Here is a 7,768-nt window from a genome sequence, read left to right on the forward strand (position 1 = left end):
TGTTTATTCATACTAAGGAGAGGAAGACATGGCCTGACAGCCAGGGCTGCCAACTTTGAAAGTGGAGAATCAGGTTAGGTTTGAGCCCTGAGGTTGTCTCAACATCCTGTGATTCTGGGCACATCCCATAATCTCACCCGTCAAATGTAATAGGTGTTCATGTACAGCGCTCCAATACTCCTGGGCCATGTTCGAGCAACATAGAAGTGCTAAAAAAAATACAACTCTCTTTTGCACACCATTTTTTGTGGTGGCCACTGGCCAGGTTAACAGTGTGATGTCTGCCGCCTGAGGCTTTCCCTGGGTGGGAGCCCCACAGGCTGTCTTGTGATCTTGCATACACACCAACACCTGGGTAACTTGAGGTCAATGGCATGTTTTTTCAGTAGCTTGGGTTTTCAAGCCCAGTGCCCACATTTAGTTCTCCTGGCCCAACTGCCCATGCTTTTATCTCGTGCCCAGTGTCTCCTTACCCAGTGGTCACTTTCATAAATTCCTGTCCCAGTGTCTATGCTCCTGAAACCTTATCTCAATCTCTGTGTCGCCTTGTCCTCTCCTATGTGTCTATCTCTCTCTGGCTTAGTGTCTCTATCAATGAGTCTCTGCCAAAGGGTGGTCATATGATTGTCTTCCCCCACTGTACACATCTGTTAATCCCTGCTTTATTGCTTGTGTTTCAATGCGCAATTGTCTGCCACGCATTACAATAGAGTCCCTGCACAAATCTCATCCACCTAAAGTGCCTGTTTGTCCATCACCTGTTTCAGTGTCTACATCTCTCTGCCTCCCTTCCAGGGTCTGTTTGCACATCTGTCAACCTTAGTGTGGTGTACTATCAGAATATCAAGATGATCAAAATCTTGTGAAGAGTAGTATATCTAGACATTATTCTGAATTACACCTATCATTTCCTTGATGAGATATATCTATAAGGTAGTTAGATGTGGAGCAGAGGTGGTCCGTCGAAGGCCAAGGCCACTGCTGGCATCTCTGCTGCTTTCTAAAGCTCCTCCAGGTGGCACAGTGGAATTTTAGAAGAGAAAGAAAAAGGAGAGCAATTGAAATAGGTGAGAGAGATGAGAGACGAGGAAGGGAGTTGGGCTGGTTTTAGCATTTTTCCCAGTGTTGCTTTTGGTTCCCAGTCCGGCCCTGATGTGGAGTTATGAATAGTAAATCAATACTTATCTAAAAAATCTTACCTTTGTGATATTTTTGTAGACAATTTTCTGGCTATAATATTTTTGGTGCACAATATTTTTCTGCTCAATACTATAACATATTCTGAGACACATGGCATTCCACATGCAGTCCAAAGAGACTTCCATCTTGGCTGAAGTATGGAATCGGTCATTCTTTCAGCCCTACATGATCTAAGGAGACCTTTAGGAGAAGGTGCTGTCGGAGTGCTGATTGCATTAGATCTATCAGCAGATTTCTAATCTATCATCAATCATACCATTCATTTACAATCACTTTCCATCTTTGGTTTGGCTGCTTCAGTTCTACAGCAGATCACTTAATTTACTTCTATCAGGATATATACCATTGCAAAGCCACTGTTTGTTTCAGAGAGCAGGAATCTGAGTAACAGTGGCTAGGGCTCACTTTTGTCACCTCGTTTGTTTAATTTATACATAAGACCTTTCGTGACTACTCCATCAGATTGCCACATGTTTTTATATGTACAGCAATTTTTTTTTGCTAAATGATTTGTATTGCAATTTCATACAGCAATAATAATACAAAACGACAAGCATTGAAGTAAATAAATATTAAAACGATTGTAAAAAGGAGCGTAATAAATAATTAGGGGAATGATTCTTTGTTTTATATACAAAGAAAGACAGGAAAAAGATTAAAGAAGAGAATAGATAGAAACGTTAAGTAAGAAAAGGAGAGAAAGAAGGAGAAATTAAATAGATTAAGAAAGTTATGAGTGCAAGGAGAGAAAGTAGTGAAGGGTAGCCAGTATAGATTGGATTTAACCTTTTAATGTAAAGTAGAAGAAGATATAGTATGTCCTATATGTTCATCGCATATAACGATGAACCCTGTAAGCATGGATAGTTTAGAAAAGTCTTTCCAACATGAAAGCACAACTTTAAAAGCAATTGCAGTGAAAAGATCTAACAGAAGAGTTCTAGTAGTCAAGTTATCCAAACTAGGAGATAAGGAACCTAGGACAACATTATGTAGTTTAAATGGAATATTATATTGAAAAAAGGTTTAAACATTTAGACCAGGCTAAAGTCCTAAAGGCTTTAACATGGCAACAACTGCACATCATATGAACTAAAGAGCAATTATTTTAAGAACATGACCAGCATTGAGGGGAAAGTGAAGGATCAATTTAGCAACATGTTCCAGTGTTATAGCAGCTCTATAATAGATCAACAAGTGTTACTGCATAATACCAAGGTAAGTGCAGTGGACAACCCAATATACCCTTGAGGGCTCGGGCAAATATGAATAAACAGGTAGAAAGGTGCCTTCAAGGGATTTGTTTGGTAAATAATTTGTATAATTTCGATTCTTAATTAAAGGTAGGGCAGTTATATACCTACAAATTTATTAATTATCACTTTTTCAATACTTAAATCAGCTTAGTTTGTCAGAATCAGGATTGAATAAGGTGTGAGTGAATCATCACATATGGCACCTTTCTACCTGTTTACTGCATAATACCAGCATCTTTAGAAGTTGTAATTTGTTTAAGCCATATTTTATCCTACAATTGAAGAGAGAATGACATATGTAAATCATTTCCCCATAACAGTACCAAAGGACTTTTATTTCTAGTGGAATTTGGAGACAGTAAGGTCTTATAAATGAGGGAAGCCTTGGGAATAGGGTTGTGTAAAACATTATCAAGAGATACAACGGGTACTGGTGACAATAAATCAAGTGTCATGATACTTGCTCGCACGGTGCCCACCCAGCTCTACGAGCTCTCCGAAATGTTTCCTCTCATTCCAGGAGGCCGGCATCAGGCGCAATCACCCTCACTACCTGGGAGCTGGTCAGGCACTGCCCCGCCCTCTGGCTGGTTCCAGGCACATCGTCACTCGGGCCAGCCGCACCACTCGGACGGGTGCCGATTTCAGGGCCTTTCCACTGTTTGTCATTGCCGACGAGGGCTCCAATTAATCGCCGGGGTGTAGGGGGCCAGATGCCGAACTTTGGCACCCCTCCTGCCTTGCTTCCTAAGGCTACAGCGGCTGGGCTCAGACGGTAGGACGAAGCAACGAGCAGGCACTTCCTACTCGTCCGCCATCTTGGCCACGCCCATTTAGTTTGATTTTATGCAGTATTCTACAGTCTTCCACAGTGCAAGCTTCTTAAGGTCTGATTAAGCTTTATTCAAGTGAGGGAGCATGGTGGAAGATTTAGAAGTTAAATAAGCATGTTCAAGTGTCTTGATATTTAATAATAAGAGAACATAATGAGCATTAAAACCTTTTTTCTGGCTGAATAAGCAATAGCAAAGGCTCAAAATGAAGCCTTAAATGAATTCTAATTATTAGCAATAGAGGTGTCTTTAGAGTTGTTACATTTAAAGAATTCTTATATAAAAGCATTAGCTTCAGAAACAAACTGATCATCTGACAGTAGAAGATTTTTGAATCTCCATCTACCAGTTCTTGAATCAAAATTGGAGACGTCAAAGGGAGTCATTATTGGGGCATGATCAGAAATCAAAATGGAACCAATTTCAGCAGACTGAAAAGAGTGAAGTAACACTTTAGTAACTAAAATATAGTCAGTTCTTGATATTGTATTATGCAAGTTGGGGAAAAAAGCAGTATTCCAAATTTGCATGATTACATGTTTTCCAAACATCAAATAATTGCCTAGATGTAATTACAGATTGAAATGCTTTATGTGAGTTATCTGGTTTGATCTTGCACTTAGGCTTTCCATCTGTAAAAGGGTCTAACCGTTGATTAATGAATTTAGAAATGCTAGCTAGCTTCACCTTAATTGAATTCCAGAACTCAGTGTCAGATTTAACAGGTTCATATACATTAAATAATGTGAGAAGTTTGTTATTGGTCAGAAGATTTGCCAAGACCCATCTTCCATCACTGTCACATTCAGCCAACTTTTAATCTCACTGTTTTATGATAAGGAATAGCCACACCACTTTTATGGTCAACTGCCGGAGAGAAAATAACCTGACCTACCGATGGTCTCATCAATTTAGCAGATTCAGAATCATTACAGTGTGTATTGTGTAAAAAAGCAATTTTAGAATAAAATGTAGGTAAGTGAGATAGTACATTTTGTCATTTGACCTGTTGTCCAAGTCCTCGAACATTTCACAAGACCAAGTAAAACATAGTGGATACACGAGGACAGAAATACTGATCTGAGAAGACAACTAGTAAAGATGGGTACAAGATGTGTCCACATCATAACAAGATCGACTGCGAAGCTTAAGCAAATAAAATGAATAGAAAAATTTGTCATAGTAAGTAGAGCCAAAAACATAAAACATCTAAGGTTTCGGAGCGACAGTCTCCTTTGCATGAGATGTGATACTCTGGGGGAACATCAAAGGATTTAGTAGTGCGCTTTGTAGATAATCTTGCATAAACACAGATGAAGAATTCCATATTGTATGTTAAAGTGTTTCATTTGAGGTGTGAGGGTGAGATAAACCTTACGTCTGACATTGGTTGCTTTAGAAATATCTTGGGATGTGAAAAGATTATGACCAGACCATAAACGAGATGCCGCTTATCTTTAGCAGCTTTCAAAATATGAAGAAGGTCTGTAAATTTAAGGAACAGCATAATGATGCCTCAATGCTTTGACGTATGACGAATAAGTCTACTTAGATGATGAGCCTGTTGCAAGTTGATAGGAGGCTCAGTAGGAAGTCCAAGCAGTTCTGGAAGAAATTTCTTTAAGAATCTGAGGAGATTAGGCTCATCAAGATCTTCAGGGAGACCATACAAATGGAGATTGTAACAACGAATCCTGTTTTGTCAATCTTCTGAGTGAAGTTTAAGTTTCAGAATTACTATATCAAGTAGAGGAATTTTGGTTGATACATTCTGACGAGAGCTTTCCATCTGACAGGTTTAGAAAATGTGTTTCTCTCTGCTATGTACATTTTTATGGCCTACTCCATATTAAATTCAGCATTCTGAACCCAGTATGCAACCGCATAAATTGTTTTAATTAAATTCCATGAAATTTCATGAAAGTACACATTCAGAAAGAAATTACATTGATTTTTTTCATATGTGCATTCAACACATTTTAAAATGTCTCATGAGATATCAGCAGTATAGTGGTAGGAGCACGTCAAACAGGTCTCCTCTGGGCAAAGATAACACAGAATTGTATAGTATGACATTTTGAGAAACGTGAATTTTGGACATTTCTCTAATTTCACCAGCGTAAATAAAAATTTCAATTTCACCCAAGCCTAGTGTAGGTGTTCTGTGCTTATGCTGTATTGTTTATCAGCAGACCATAAGTGTTCTCACACAGGGTCACCCAATGGTATATTACAACTTGAGTGCGTGTGTCTTTTTTCCCTCCACATGCTAAGAGGTGGCAGGTGGTGGTGGCAGCATGATTCTTGTCTGAGGCACAGGCTTTTTACCTGTAACCCTGTGAAGGATCCTCCCTTAAGGTTCTCTTCTATATGTCCATCCAGAATCCCAAAACTGGGTCCCTTTGCTAGCATCACATGTGCCTCATGTGTGAACAGTATATGCATGTTGTGGCCTCGGGTGTTTCACAAAGTAGGAGTGCATGGTGGTTTCAAAGTCAGTAGGGGTCTTTGAAGATCTGGTTTTGCCCTTTTGTAAATGTGATAAATGGATGCTTCTTCCCTAGGAACACCTCCCTAAAACTCTTGTCACTTCGGATTACTTTTTGTTGAGAGATGGGCTCACCTGCTAGAGTAAAGCCCACACCTGCCCACCTGCCTGAGGTCTGTCTTGTCCATGATCAACAAAAAATACCTCAAACTATTTTTATGGACGTGATCTGAAAACTCCCTGTTCCAGACGTCACTCGATCCAGGATAACAAAGGAAGGTGCACATCTGCCTGATTGGATAAGAACTTGAACATTTGAAAAAAGATGCACTTTGACTGATTTAGGTTTGCTGCATGTGCCCCAAAAATAATACAAGACCTCTGGTGCCAGTGGTTTGTATCTCATCAGCACTGAGCCAATGCATACTAGGGTCCATAAAGCAACCAAAATTGGCCACTCCACATACATTACTTGGGTGTCACTCCACAAGTTTTAATGGGGAATAGTTCCATTTACTTAGTTGAGAAATATAGGTTTCAAGAGTCAGACATTCTCAAAATTCAATTATTCTGATGATAATCCCATTTAATACATATAGTGTTTACAATACTACAAAAATTATACATACAAAAAAGTGTTTCGTATAATGAGTGTTAATCATCTCACCATGCAATATATAAAAGTGAGATGTGATTAGGAAGATACTTAAAAAACAAACCGTTAACAAACAATTTCATGACAGGATCCCCATCACTCCATTAAAAAAAAAATATCACACCCATACTGACATCTACCAAACCACATACACTCCCACTCATTCACACCAAAACACATTAAAAACATAACATGATATCCCGCTGGATAGTGACTTAAGATGCACGTCAGTGTGCCCAATGATTGACTTGAAATAATCTGATTGCCCAACTAAATACAGAGATTTACTGGCTGTACCTCTTTGAACATCCTTCTTTATAGGACATAAGAGATACTAATGAATTGAAGTATCCTCTAATAATTGTACATCCTTGTTTCCAATACAGGTAGAATTTTGGACCAACACGGATTTTGGTGATGGGCAGAAAAAATTGTAGTGGCCATGTAGGTCAAAAGGGGACGTGGGGCCTGTCCTGAGGAATGGACATTTTTTTAAAACAGAAAACTACTCAATGAACACAACATGAAACAAGGTTCTAACAAAAGAGGAGGACAGAAAAGACTTGGTATTCTGACAACCAATGCTGATAGCATAAACATGAATAGTGTGTCCACATGTGAAGAAACGGAAAGCATCAGAAACCATGTGCCCTACATTTACACTTTCAATCATACACTCTATTGCCCCAATGCTTCCATGTTGCTGAGATAACCATGGAGCGAAATAGATAAAAAGTGCCTTTATCCCAGTGGCAAAATGGAGAACTATCTACTATAATATAAAAGGGGGGCGCAAGGTCCTTCTCACTGGACAAGCCAAATACAAGAATGAAGTATCCTCCAGATGACTGTTCAAAAGAGCAGACCAATCCTCTCTTGGGTGGAATAAAATAAGGGGAACAAATAGGAGACCATGCGGATAGTGAACACACTATCACATTATATGAAGTCTTGCTTACCTGGGGGACACCCCAAGTATTTTGAATACCAACTGTCCTACTGAGAAACTATCCAAACCTAACTTTGCCTTCAAACGTAACCAGAGTTTGAAGAATATACTGGTTAACAAAAAGAGAGACTTCGCCCAAAAATCTATAACTGGAGATAGACCCATCATCTGCAACCTCAAGTGTGGATCCTGCCATGCCTTTGAACGTATCATGGTCACTAACTCTCTGTCTTGTGGACATAAGAGAATTGCGTAGACAGACATGACAAACTGTAGAACATCTAATGTCATCTACCTTATCCAGTGCCCCTGCAAACTAGGGTATATTGGCTAAACGAGCCGTGAGTTCAGGATATGATTCAGTGAGCACAAATCGACCGTAAGAAA

The sequence above is a fragment of the Triturus cristatus genome, chromosome 1_2 (genome assembly GCF_964204655.1).
Source record: "Triturus cristatus chromosome 1_2, aTriCri1.1, whole genome shotgun sequence".
Classification (NCBI taxonomy): domain Eukaryota; kingdom Metazoa; phylum Chordata; class Amphibia; order Caudata; family Salamandridae; genus Triturus; species Triturus cristatus.